The sequence below is a fragment of the Streptopelia decaocto genome (genome assembly GCF_964273445.1).
Source record: "Streptopelia decaocto genome assembly, chromosome: 7".
Taxonomy (NCBI): Eukaryota; Metazoa; Chordata; class Aves; order Columbiformes; family Columbidae; genus Streptopelia; species Streptopelia decaocto.
In genome coordinates, this window is record NC_138661.1 from 5,767,497 (window position 1) to 5,781,191 (window position 13,695).

The 13,695-nt window shown below is 52.7% G+C and overlaps 1 protein-coding gene across 2 annotated transcripts in view; it reads left to right on the forward strand.

Moving 5' to 3' along the window:
* The first annotated feature begins 1,004 nt into the window (after positions 1-1,004).
* Positions 1,005-13,695, forward strand: part of DAAM1 (dishevelled associated activator of morphogenesis 1) — a 96,960-nt gene continuing 84,269 nt past the window's right edge. For both annotated transcript variants that reach the window (XR_014184728.1, XM_082059554.1), the window contains exon 1: positions 1,005-1,094. The gene's annotated coding sequence lies outside the window, so the exon portion shown is untranslated. The remainder of the gene's footprint in view (positions 1,095-13,695) is intronic.

Genomic DNA, 13,695 nt, shown 5'->3' on the forward strand with positions numbered 1-13,695 from the left:
CACTATTAATTTGATCTGGAGTTTTGATTTGCACCAAAAACAATAACTACTTCTCCATTAACCCCACAGCCTTAGCTCATACAAGGAGGTTATTACAGTGCAGGTGGATATCCAGCCATATATCATAGAATCATAGAACAGTTTGGGTTGGAAGGGACCTTCACAGCTCATCCAGTGCCACCCCTGCCATGAGCAGGGACATCTTCACCAGCTCAGGTTGCTCAGAGCCCCGTCCAGCCTGGCCTGGGATGTCTCCAGGGATGGTTCATGCACCACCTCTCTGTCCAACCTGGGCCAGGCTCTCACCACCCTCAGTGTAAAAAATTTCTTGTGTTTGGCCTGAATTTCCCCTCTTTTAGTTTAAAACCATCACCCCTTGTCCAGTTGTAACAAGCTCTGTTTAAAAGTCTGTCCCCATCTTTCTTACGGGCATATCAGATTGCTGCTCTGGTTTACATGAAATGGGAATCCCCGGAAAATTGATTTATTAAATCCGAGGTGACAAGCAGGGAATGTTGAAGCTTGGCAGAACACGGTCAGGCAGCTCGGACACTGATCCTGCGTGTTTGTGATCACCCGTGTCGCCAGTCGGATGAAACTTTATCCTCACCGCTCGTCTGGGTGGCAGCAGGACCCTCCCTGCTCCCATCCCGCCTCCAGCTCATGGAATCACAGAACAGTTTGGGTTGGAAGGGACCTTCACAGCTCATCCAGTGCCACCCCTGCCATGAGCAGGGACATCTTCACCAGCTCAGGTTGCTCAGAGCCCCGTCCAGCCTGGCCTGGGATGTCTCCAGGGATGGTTCAGCCACCACCTCTCCGGGCAAACCGTCCCGGTGTTCCATCACCCTCGAAACCCCAGCCGGAGCCGCCGCCCCGCTCCAGGACCGGCCCCGGCCCCGCTGGCGCTGCCCGGCGCGACCCTGCGGCTCCCGTGGCGGCGGGAGGGGGCGTGGCAGGGGTGACGTCAGCGCGCGGGGCGGGGCCGGCGGCGCGGGCGGGGCGGGACGGCCGCGGCCCATTGTGGGCAGGGGCCGGGCGGGCTCCGCGCCGCTCAGCGCCGCGCCGGCAGGTACGGCGGGTCCGCGCCGCGGGTGAGTGCAGCGCCCCGGGCAGCGGCTCCGCGCCGCTCGCGTCTCCTCTCCTCTCCGTTCGGCTGGGTGTTGTTCGGCGGGGAGGTGCGGGGGTTTGGTTGTCTTTCTCCCGTGCCCCGGGGGCGCTGGCCGTGGCGGGGGCGGGGGGGGGGTCGGATGCGCCGGCAGTGGGGCGTGGGGCTGCGGCTTCTCTACGCTCGGGGGCTGCTTTTCTCCCGCCGTAGGGTGGGTGGAGAGAGGGGGAGCCGAGCCCACGCCACCCCGGGGCGCTGCGTGGGGTTGTCTCCCCCCTGTGGGGGGCCCCGCGGCGCCCAGTTCCGCCCCCCCGCCATCCCGGGTCTGCGGTCCCGCGGGGCCTGGGGTGGCTTTGGCGGGGTGTGTGGGGGGGCCGTGGGGCCCCGCCGCCGTGCCCGGGCGGTGCCCGCCCCTGTGGACGCCGGGCAGGGGGCGCCCACCCGCGAGCGTGGGATGCGGGATGCTGCCGCGCTGCCTTCTCCATGGCAACGCCTCCGAGGGCTGCTTCGTCCCCGGCTCCTGCTGGCACGGCGGCTCCCACCCCTGCGGCAGCTCCCAAACCGAGCTTGGGCCCTATGAGGGTGGGATGTGACCCCCTGCTAACCCGCAGAGCTCCCGGGATGGGGTTCCACTGGCTGATCAACACGTGTTTTGGGGTTCTCTCCCCGCCATGCCTCCCCGGCAGGCACAGCAGTTTGGGGCTGCCTGATCATCTGTGCGTGCTGAGCCACCAGCACTGGTGTAAAACACCTTGCTCTGGTCCATCTCCATGCTCTGCTGTGGGAGCAGGTGTGGGAGTAGGATTTCGGCATGTCTTGCTGTTGGGCTACGGATGCATCAGTGACGGAGAATGAGCGCGATTGTGGCTCAAGCATCAGCCAGATCGCTGCCAGATGGGGAGGTCAGTCTATCACTGGGTGCACCAGGCTGGAAATTTGGGGAGATTCAGGTCAGGGCGCCTGCATTGATGAAGGACAATGCTCTTGCTGCATGAGAGCCTTGGGGGCTGGCACTTGCTGCCGTTGGCAGGCGATGGTTGCAGTCAGATCCTGCCTGATCTTGACTCATTTGGCACAAAGTCATCAGTATTAACGGTGGGGTTTCATCCTTGGGGTCCGCAGCTGCTTGCAGACAGCTGTGCTGACGCATGTGTCGGTGTCTGTGTGAAACGGGCTTTCTGCATCTTTAAATGATCAAGGTTAATTTAAGGCAAAAACATATGATAATTCTCCTGACGAAAGCCACTTGAACTGGCGGGGCTGCGTGCTGCCAGACAGGGGGCGAGGAGCTCCCCATGGAAACTGGAGGTGGGTAGGAGATCCTGGGGTGCGGCTGAGCCCCATTTGCCTGGTGCTGGGACAAGGGGAGCCTGTGGACACTGGATGTCCCGGTGGTTTCGGCCAGGCCAGAGCACTGCAGACGCTCAGCGTTGTGCAACCAGCCGGCTGCACTGAGGAGGATGGCAGAACAACGCTTTTTCATTTTGTTTCTTTCCCCTCTCTAGAGGTTGCTTCTGATACTGCATACAAAATCGGGTGGTGGTGTGTATTAAGGCTGTTGCGGCGAACTGCGATGCAAGCTCATTATCTTCCCTCACCAAAAACAATATATGCCAAAGCCATTCATGTGTCCTGCCTGCCCCACTTTCAGTCCCACCGGGAGTAAATGGGTCCTGCAGTGTCCAAACCTCTTTCTGGGGGCGTGGGGATTCGTTTCAGTGTCCATTGCACCCTGAGCCAGGCGGATTGGGCATCCACCTTGCTGTTGCTTGATTAATGAGTGACTTGCCTTGCTCTCCCCGTGGCTGTATGTCGAGAGCAGGAAGCAAAAGCCAAAGTCCATGATCCCCGACCGCCCCAACGTGTGACACCGGGACAGCAGGAAGCACTGACGCTTCCTGGCTCCGGCCAGCTCTGGGGTAACGTGTGGCTCTGCCCGTGGTGCCCCTGCCATGGCCCCAGGGTTTTTGGGTCCAGCCAGCCAGGCGTACATGCCACTCTGTCCCGGCCTCCGCCCCGGGGAGGCAAACAGGATGGGTGAGGTGTAAAATCAGCGCTGAATCCGCTCATCTGGGCTCGAAACGGAGTTAAACTGGTCTTGACCTGAGCCCGCTCCTTGTCTGACCTTTTGTTAGCAGCAGGGGTGCGGGAGGGAGCAGGAAAGGGGTGGCCGTGGCGGATGGTACCAGTGGAGCCCTCCCGCCGGGGACGGGCAGGAGCTGGGGACAGCCAGTCTAACTGGGTCATGTTTATCTCCCTTTGCTTCTGTGCTTTGTTTTGGTTTCTTCCTCCTCTTCTCCCACGCTGTCATTGCCATGGCTGAGGAACCCAGGCACAGGGGGGGCACAGAGCTGTTGGGCATTTGCAAATACTGTTTATCAGCTGGCAGGAGCACGTCTTCTGCTCCATAGTTTGCAGTTTGCATGCGTCAACTATCAACACTGGCTTGATGCCCGAAGGTCTTTGGCTGATGTATTCATGGCAGCCCACTACATGTGCAGGTAGCAAATTTATATTTGCAAAAAAATTATATTTGCTGCGTTTATAACCTGAACTTGTTAAAAACTGGCTGGCGATGCCGATAGATGCACCATCCGGAGCTGGGTGGTCTTCTGCCCATCCTCCTGCTGCGCAGATATGCGCTGAGCCGCTCCTACACAGACACTTTTATCTCAGAAGTATTAATAAATGAAGCTTGCCTATTTATGTGAGCCTTTTTAAGAGGCCGGCAGGGCTGCCTTGAAGGCTTGCTCGGCACTGCAAGTATTCAGAGCTTTTTTTTTTCTGTGCGTGCTCTCGCAGTCGATAAGCCAGGGCATCCAGCTGTCAGCTTTGGAGATTGCCAAAGCCTGCTCAACGAGATTTCTGCAGGCTTCGCTCACAAACGAGGATTTTGTTGGACGCTTTGGTTTCTGACTTGATGCTGGTAATTAAATACCTTAACTTGGCTTCGGAAACCTGCCACTGCCACGGAGTGACTGGTGAGGCCATGTGAAGTAGGATGCGCTTGTTTTGCTGGAATTGAGTGTGACTTAACTATGGTTCTTCAGCCTGCAATTATTTTTTTTAATACACTTTTTTATATAAATAAAACTCTTTTAAGCGGGGAAGAAAAATCTTGTGTTATACTGCTGTGCTATTAAGCTTGCATGGACCTGCTGGGACAGCTGTTTATTTGCAAGTCGTGGCAGCCGAATTCTGTAAAATTCAAATCATGTCCATATTGATTTTGGTTTTTCCCTCCTTTTAAGATAATCATATGTGTACTTTTCACTCCTGCACTACAGCAGACATCATCACTGTGCTGAAAAAAGAGGTGATCTGAACAAAGGGCTGTAAATTGGAGAAGAAATACTGAATGTCTGATCCTGACCTCTATGTTCATTAGTCTAGAGGCTAAGCCATATAAATTTACTTACTCTATGTGCTTACCATACGAGAGGAGGAGAGAAACAACTAGTAAAGGGTTAGAAAGAAGTTAAATATGCCAGCAACTTTTCTGCATATTGCAGTAGCTCCCTCACCCTTAATGGCATATTTCCAACTTTCTATGTAATGCAAAAAATAGAGGGTCCCCATCCCCTTGGAAGATGCTGGGTGTGATTTGCTGTTTGCCTTTGATTCTTCTTTTCTCCTACACTTCTTCAACATGAGCTGGGTTGGGAGGAAAGCTGTGCTGGTGCCTTCTTACTCTCCTGCCCTCTCAGGGCACTTGATATCTCATGTCCTCATGGTGTGTTATAACGTTTTGGAATACATTGGAGAACCAGGAGTTCTGGGGTGGTGTAGAAAATCTCAGCTCGGTGAGTCATAAAGCTTTGTGGCCGCTGAGAAGAAAACCGAAGGAGATGGAGACGAGAGAAGCGGCACGGCGCACCATGAAGATGTGGTTAGTTGCCTGGAGAGTTTCATGATCTGAGCTGGCAGTGCTTTGTTTCATGAGTGGTGTGGCCTCAGCACCAGCCACCTGAATTATAGCAAATTAACCAAATTAACGTGTGAAGTTGGCCTGTGTTTTCCTCGTAGTGAGGTTGGGTGGGGTCCCTCCCAAGGGTGTCCCGTCCCACGCTGTGCCCAGGTCTGGAGCAACCTCTGGTGCATTCAACCTGAACCTTCGATCACCCCATCCTGTTTGTGCTCCCTCCCGCCTTCATCCCTGGCCCTTTGGGTGTGTTTGTTGTGGATTTGCTATGTGGAAGATGTTTGTGATACTTGGAGCACCTGGGTCAGGAGGTCTCTCTTCCTACATCAGCCAAATGGATGGTGTGGCCCAACCTGGTGACAGTCATTGATGAGTCAGTATTATCGTGACTCAATAAATTACTCAATATATTGCTCCTCATGGACTGAGTTGCCTTGAGAGTCTTTGTGTCCAAAACATTGCCTTGGCCCAGTGGAGGGGCAGTGTTGGTGGACAGGCATGTTCTCACCCATAGCATGTTCTGGCCGGTCATCGTGGCAGGGCTGACTGGTGCCAACGTGTCAAATCACCAGAGCAGGGTTGCTCTTCATACCTCGTCTCTTCCTGGAGGACATGCCCGTTGCTTGGCCACTGTTTGGATTTTTCTTTTACATCGTTTTGGACCTCTCTCGCTGAACTCTACTGGACTCAGCACCGCACGTCCACAGTGCGGTTAGTAAGAGGAGGTACGTTGCTGGTTGAGGCATCCTTGTCTTTCTCAACTCAGAGCGCCGAGCTCCTGGGTGCTTGCAGGGCCTGGCAGATGATTGAAGGTTTATTCGCTTTGCCAGACAAGTGGCTTCATGTTTCGCCTTCTGCATTCCTCCGGGTGAGCATTGCATAGCGCTGCGCTTTCAGCTACGTGCTGCTGACCTGAATCATGTCTTCCCTCTGCACGCAGCTTCACCGCCTGGAAGTCAGGGCTGTCCCTCTCCAGGCTGCTCCGTCAACCTCTGAGTTTTTACAAGAGGGTAAATGAAATAATGTGTGGAGGGTGTGGTGGAGGAGCAGCAGAAGCGTCCGGCTCTGGCTTCAGTGGCGAAGGCGACTGTTGCTGCTTTTACCACCCATCCTTAAGGGACAGTTTTTAGAAGCTGGACCCAGTGACCCAGTTCCCAATGTCTGGATTTGGGCTGTTGCCAGGAGTTTTGCATGGAGGCTCCTTTGAATCATAGACCTTTGAAGGTCCCTTCCAACCCAAACCATTCTATGATTCTATGATCTCCTCTTGCACGGGCCCTGGGTGAAAAGTGGCTGCACCAAAGCTCGAAGCAACCTGGCAGCAGCCAGATAAAGAGATGGGAAGGACCCAATTAATTCATCTGACCTGTGCACATCCTCAGGAGAGCAGAGGAAAACGAAGTGGGATTCCCCAGGTGTTTGTTGCTCCCTGCTGCTCATCTTTCACGTGGGGCTTTCTTGTCTCTCCATGTGGATGGGCTGGGCTGCTGGCAGATCCTGGCCCGGGGCACTATGACAGGAAGAAGACAATTCAAAATTGTGCCGTTCAGAGGCTGACTTGGGGAGGTTTTGCATGAAACGCCAGCAGCTGGACTCTGTACCAATATGCAAAACTGAGCTATGGAGCTTGGCAGCTTTTGGGGAAGGCTCTGCGGCGCGTTGGCTTCTTTGGTGCTTCGCAGGAGAGAAGATCAGCTTCCCTTCCCATTGGAGGTCAGTCTAGCAAGCAGGACATCCTCAGAGATTTTTAGGGTTGAGCATTTGAGGGTAGACTATCAACAAGCAGGAAAGTGCACACACTGGCTTTGGACAGAAACGAAACTGCCTGTACTGCAAGGCTGAAGGACAGGGGAGCAGGTGCTGTACTGTGCACCCTGGAGCCACTTTTGCACCAACTGGGCTAGGAGAAAACGGTGATAATTGTCCTAAAAATCAAAGAAAACTGGGCTGTGAGTATGGGGGATGCAGAGGGGTGTTGTTCTGGGGTTGGACCTGCAGTTGCTCAGGTCTGGGGTGTAACAGGGAGAGTGCAGTGGGCCAGGGTGGTGGAAGGACCCACGGTGTTTTGTGGGTCCTGGCAGCTTGGTGCCCATTATAGGCAACCTCTGCTAGTAGGAGATCTTGCTCCAAGCTCCAGCAGGGAGGAGGAGGATGGAGGAACAGTCCAGAGACCATTTTCCTCACCCCACACAAGCAAGAGGAATTGCTCGCTATGGCATGGCTATGGAGGCAGCGCAGCTGGGATGTTTTCAGGCTCGGATGTGTTGCATGACATTTAGCTCAGGCTGTGGTAGGTCTGCCCTGCTGCTGCTCCTGAGTGTTTCTTTTGTGCAGACCTTTCCGAGGCGGCTCTCTGGAGCCGCACGTCCATCTGACTTTCACCTTGTCATGAGATCTTTATTTTTTTTTATTTCTGGGTGCCTGTTCCTTGCTTGGCCTCAGCATCTTCTAAACAAATGATGCTTAGAGGAGCTGTGAACTCTCGCGTGCCATCCTGGAGAGTCTGCAGCAGCTGAGGTCCGGTGCAGCTGTTTCCTTCAAGGATGCTTGTGTGGATGTAAGCGACTGTAAATCTGTTTGTGTAAAGCTTTCTCTCCTGTGGCTGCCAGACACCCTTCACGCTCCTGTTCCTTCGTGCTTCTGGAAACAGCAACACCTTCTTGGCCAAGCCAGAGCTGAGGACGGAGGAGATGTGGCTGGGAAGGTGATACCGTCACCATGCCCAGCTTTCACAGAAATTGTATGTGAAGGATGCTTCATTTTCCAAGATTTTCATCCCCCTGCCCCCAAAGCACTAGGAGTGTCGTGGCTGTGGCTGTGTGCCCAGGACAGGGAAGAGAGCCTGCTCTCTGCTTTAATATCAGGTTAAGCCTTTTGGATGCAGGGTGGTTTTCAGCTGCCCTGTTTTGCTTGGCACCGTTCTCCTTGTGTATAGAATCATAGAACAGAATCACAGAGTAGTTTGTGTTGGTATGTCATGCATGACTTTGGGCTGCCAGGGCTCTGCCAAGGGACACTTGCCCAGCCTGCTGTTGGACCTTTTCCAGCTGCAAGGGAGAAGAGCAGCCCCACGGTCATGCCACCTTGGGTCTTCTGCTGCTGTTAAGTCCTGTGGTCATGCACGGGGCTTCTCCCATCCCCGTTTCTCAGCCTCCCTGTGCAGGAGTCGACAGGGTTAAGGCTGCCGGGAGTCTGGGTGTTGCTCTGTGGTGCCAGGTGAGCGTCAGGCAGGAGAAAAGCTGAACTTGCAAATCTGTTCCTGGGCGCTCCGGTAAGTCACGCCAAGGACTGTTTGAACTGTGCTAATCCCCGCAGCCTCCAGAGCAACCTTGTTTATAAGAGCCTGCGCTTCAAATAGGAATCCTGACAGATATTCTGCGTAAGCCGTTTGCTTACCAAAGCTCTCTGGATACGAGAGGTTGGTTTCGAGATATCAGCCCATGTGCTGCCTCCTCGCCTCAGCATTTCTGAGGCATCCTGCAAAGGGGCTGGAGGCTCTTTGGGGACAACTCAGATCCATTTATAAACTCCAGCTCCTTTCATCTTCTGTGGAGAGCGCTGCCTGGCAAATCGCGTGGGAAATGGCTGGTGGCTCTGGAGCCATGAGAAATCTCTACCTGTCACACAGAGCAAAAAGATGTTGAGGAAAATTTTTGGAGCGTGCTAAATACTCTAATCCCTACAGTCAGTTTGCTTTTGGGTATGGAACTGGAAATGAGTCTTTCTGCTCATCGTTTTCTCACGTTTACGTTTGTTTTAAACACTGCTCTTCCACTCACAGAGTTCAACAGCATTTGCCATTTCTAAAGTGATGCAGCAGTGGTCATAGTTGTGTTTGAACCGCGGTGATGTGTGATGGGCTGTGATTTGGGTTACACAGTCATGAAATTGTGCCATTTCCTTAGTTGGCATGCCAGGACTCTCCTAATATCCATAAAATGCAGTATCTCCCTGGCTTTTCAAGCCATCCTATAGTGTGACAGCCTTCAGCATCAGAAAAAGAGAGTAAAGGGGGATTTTAACCTCAAAGTACTCAGCGGATGGATTTCCAAAGGATCACTTGTAGTTGCATCAGAGGAAGCTCTGTTGGCTTTGCACGAGGGACGAGCCTGAACTAGGTGAGAGACGTGGGAGTGTGGAGATGATGTGTCTCACAGCTGTAGCTCAGTTGCCTCATGTCCACTTTTTCTGCCCTTTGCCTCATGTTTTGGACTACATCTTTCATTTTGGTGGGAGTCAGGGGTGAGACTGTGTCTTTGGGGTCTGGTGTCCCCTGTAGGCCATGGGGTGCTGGAGCAACTAAGGAGAAACCTGTACTTGGTGATGCCGAGAGCTGAGTTCTAGCTATGACAATGAGCTCTTAGAGTATGTCTTGAGATGCATCTTCTTGCCCTGGGAAGTCGACTCTTTGGGCAACATGGAAAGGGAGAAGAAAGACCCTTGAGAAATGGGTGCTCGTTTTTCCAGGGGGATAAAAAAAAGCCCAACAAAACACATCCTTGTCAGATAACACCACAGGGATGTCCTTACCCAGCCTCAGGGCTATGTTCTGTGTAGCTAATTACAGCTTGTCTCGCTGCTGAAACTAACAGTTAGAATCTGTTCACTCTGGGGTTCCCACAGCAGCTTTTTGGGATGGCACCAGCCCTGTATCTCCATGCCTGGCAACCCTTGTCCAAGGCCAGGACTGGGCTGCCCTTTCCTTGCACCAAGCCTTGGGTTTGCAAGCACCCGTCATTGTTGAAGATGGTCTTGGAAAAACGCCTTTCCAGCCCTATGGTGAACCCACCTGCTGCCATTGGCCCTTGCAAAGATGCTCTGGAGCCTGAGGGATGTTGCTGTAAAGGTCCAAAACACAACCACTAGCCTTTCTGGCGCTGGCCTTGCTTTTGGCTCTGTCGTGCCAGAGGATCCGCAGTTCTGCTCTTCCTCGGGTGCAACACTTGCCGCTGAGCAGAATTGGCTCTAATTTGGGAAAATTAACAGAGCTGGGAGTCCCAGGCTGTTGCAGAAGGGGAGAAGGTTGTAACCAAATGGACCCTTTCATCACCTCTCTACCTGTAGTGCCGCTGGCTCCGCAGCGCTGCAAATGTTTTGCCGTCTAATTTATAATATGCTGCGTTTGGAGGACAGCTTTATATTCTTGTTTCTGAATTCTTGCATAGCTCCAGGAGGGGAAATGATCACTAACCTTTCCGTTCTGCGCATGGTTTTGTTTCTGTTCAGGGTTCCGCCTTGTGAAAGCTCGCGGGGTGCTGCTGCCGGGTGGGTGATCCCGTGCGGCACATCTGGGCAGAGGAGCAGGATGGGCTCTCACCTGAGCTCCTGGGATGCTCGCTGCTTTCCTGGCACCAGCTCCAGCTCATATGGCGCCTGACGCAGATGGATATGAACAGCTTGCCAGTGCTGGTCTAACCCCAAGCCTATTAAGAGCCCATAGGACCGAGTCTTCCCCTTCCTCCTCCTGCTTCCTCCCCATCCCTTGCTTTTCAACACCAGGTTTTTGAATGAATCATCTAGGATGTGATCACACAGGAGACTCGCTTTTTTTTTTTTTCCACAGCCCCTTAGGAAGTGAATTCAGCTCTCAAGGGTTTCAGTCCTGTGCTTTTTAATCACAAGGTTCTCCATCCTTTCTACTCCGTCACTTGTGACACAACATCTCCTCAGCTGTATAAGCCTTTCTCCTGCTACTGCCTGCCTGCAGAAATAATAGCCACTGGAAATGCTCTTCAAGAACCCAAAATGGATGGCGATTGCCTGTGGAAAATGCAGATTTGATCTACGTTAGGGCCTTTTGTTGGTGTTTTGTTTACCACTTGGTTATCCTTTTCCTTCAAAGAAAAGCAAAGCCCTTGTTCTTCCAGAATTCATCATGTCTGATGTGTTACTGGCTGGAAGTAACATGCTCAAAATACTGCATTCCTTTGTGCATCTTTATTTTCTTTTTCTTTGGCGGTGGGAGCTTAGGCAGTATAATGGGCAGATTAGCAACTGTATTTGTGGAGTAACCCATCTTTGTGCAGGTCTGGCTAGAAACCAATTAAGCTTGTCTTGATCTCTAAATGAGATTTTCACCCAACGCCTTACCCAACTGCCTTTTTGCATCCATTAATAGCGGGGTGGGATGAAAATAGCTGAATGTGTAAAGATTGCGTGTTGGATAAATAGAGAGGCGTTGGTGGCGGGGAGGTTCCCCAGGTTGCGTGCGAACCGCTGCCTCTTTGTGCGGTGGTTTTGTGGCTCCGCTTCTTGAAATCTGGGATTAGGTATATTTGGCTGACAATGTGCAAAGCTCCGCGGTAGCGTGCCTGGTGCAGGGTTGGAGGCAGAGCTGCTGGATAAATAGCGAACATCCCTTGGACTGCATTAATGTCCTGATCCCCATCCCTGGGGTAAGACCAGGGTGAGTTTGGCAGCTCCTGGTGACTCGCAGCTGTGGGTCCCCCAAAGTGCCTTGGTCTGGGCTTATCCCCCTGGACCTGGGTTGCTTTTTAGCTGGGGAAATGCCAGTGGCTTTCCAAGGGGCATGTTGCATGGCCAGGCTGGGGGACCCTGCCTGGGTGGTGTTTGCTGCCGCTGCGATGAAAACCAGTCCGGGAACAGCACTTCAGTGCGGTGTTTTTGAAGAGAACCAACTAAATAAAGATGCCTTTAATAAACCGTGCCTTCAGGGAACCTTTGTATCTCTGTCCCAGACTGCTTCTGCGTCAAGATAAGATTGCAGAGCAGCTGGATTTGTGCTCTGCTTTGGGAGGTATAGGTGGGGGAAGGGCACTGGGATTTCTTTTAGGATGCAATCATTCATTACAATCGCCTCTATTTGTAAAATAACTACAGGCAAGGAGTGCACAGCCTAATATCTTCTTCCCTGAATGCCTGGCTTCTCTGTTGTGGCCAAATAGTGGGGAGAGCGATCTCAAGGGAAGGAGGGAAAGAAAACACTGAGCAAACTGTGTTCCCTGTGTTGGAAAGGATCCCTTTTTCCCCATGCCAGCTCCCCCAGCTCCAAGCCGGGAATGCAATCTCTGCCGGTGGTGGGTTATGGGGTGTTGGTGGTGGGATCACGGTGTTGTGCTTGTGCAAGGCCATAGCTGCTGCAGTTGAGCCAAACTGCGGAGCTAGGAGAAATAAATCCATGTGAGGCGTGGTCCATGGCAGACGGGAGCTCCTGGCATAAGCAGGCTCAGCTAATTTAATCTGTGGTGGACCCGATCTCCTTTGTCTTCTAGTTGAGTTAAATATACCCTTCGAGCTGTGGTTATGGAGCCTGACTCCAGTTTTGATGATGCAAAACGCGCTGACGCGGGATGCAGCTGCCTGCTCTGAACGGAGACGGGAGGAGAGCGGGATGGGGCGTCCCATGGCCAAAACCCGCGTTGCTCTCTCCTGCTCACCTGTGTCTGGACCGTGTCCAGGGCATGGGATGCTTGACAGGCAGCTGCATGGATATCTCTAACTCTGGATTTTCAGACAATGCAGATTTTGGAACTACTAGGTCTTGCAGCATAGCCATAAGCTTTCCATCGTCTGACAGGTTATAAAGCTTAGTGGCCGTGCTGCAGCTACCTGGGCATGGCCGGTGGCTTCAAGACGGAGAAAAGGGACTTCTTCATCTTTGCAGAATTCCCAGAGGCAGCAGCTCAGAATTTCTGGATGCCACAAGTGAAATAAGTTTGTCTTGGAAGGCAAAACGGAAATTAAATGCCAGGTGGGAAATTTAATGTTTTAATCCAAAGGTGCCACCTGGAAATTATGCGCCTGGGATTAAAATCAGCAAGTTGTGACCATGTGCATTTTGGGGACCACCTGTTTGGACCCAGGTCTATCTGTGTTGGTGCTCTGCTGGAGCTGCTGGATGGGTCTCTGGTTGCATCGTCTCCCAAGGTTTGTTTTCTGTGATAGCATCTCAGATTCTTCAAAAGACTAAGAAGTCACTACAGGTAAAAAGCACTGCTACGTCTTGACAGTGTTAGGTTAATGGTTGGACTCAATCTTAAAGGTCTTTTCCAACCAAAATGATTCTGTGTTTCTCACCGGGGTACCAGCCTCAAAGCCAAGAGTTGCTTTATCTTTTCAGCCTTCTCTATTGCAGACCTCAAAGCAGCCAAGAAAGCAGTTCATCAGGAGAGCTAGAATGAAATGTGGCTTCAGGGTCTCCAATATCGGCAACTTCTGAGTTAAATATCCAGTGACAGTCGTGCAGGTGACTTGTGCCGGTGTTTGCTGTAGGCTGGCAAACCGCAATTCACCATTTGCTTATCTGCAGTATGTGACCAGCTTAGCCCTGAGCAGCTGGATTTAACCCCCTTTTCTGCCTGTGTGTTGGCAGCATGGTGTGCCGTGCCGTCCCACCGAGCTCTCCTGCTTCTCCATCCCAGCGTGCCAGGAAGAGCCCAAATGACCGCAGCCGCGGCTGGAGGCTGGGGCTTCCGAGGGAAATGGGTGTTTGCTCTCCCTATTCTATGATTCTGTGCCTGTTCTGTATTGCTTCAGGTGTGCATGGGCAGCAGCTGAAGTGAAGTGTGTGGTGCTCAGGGATGCTCACAGGCTCGCCTGCCCTGTCTGGGTACCAGGTGCACCACAGCTTGAGCACAGAGCTTGTTTTAGGACCACAGCGGAGAACGATAGTCCCTAAATACCACTGTGTCTGGCCTCGGAGATG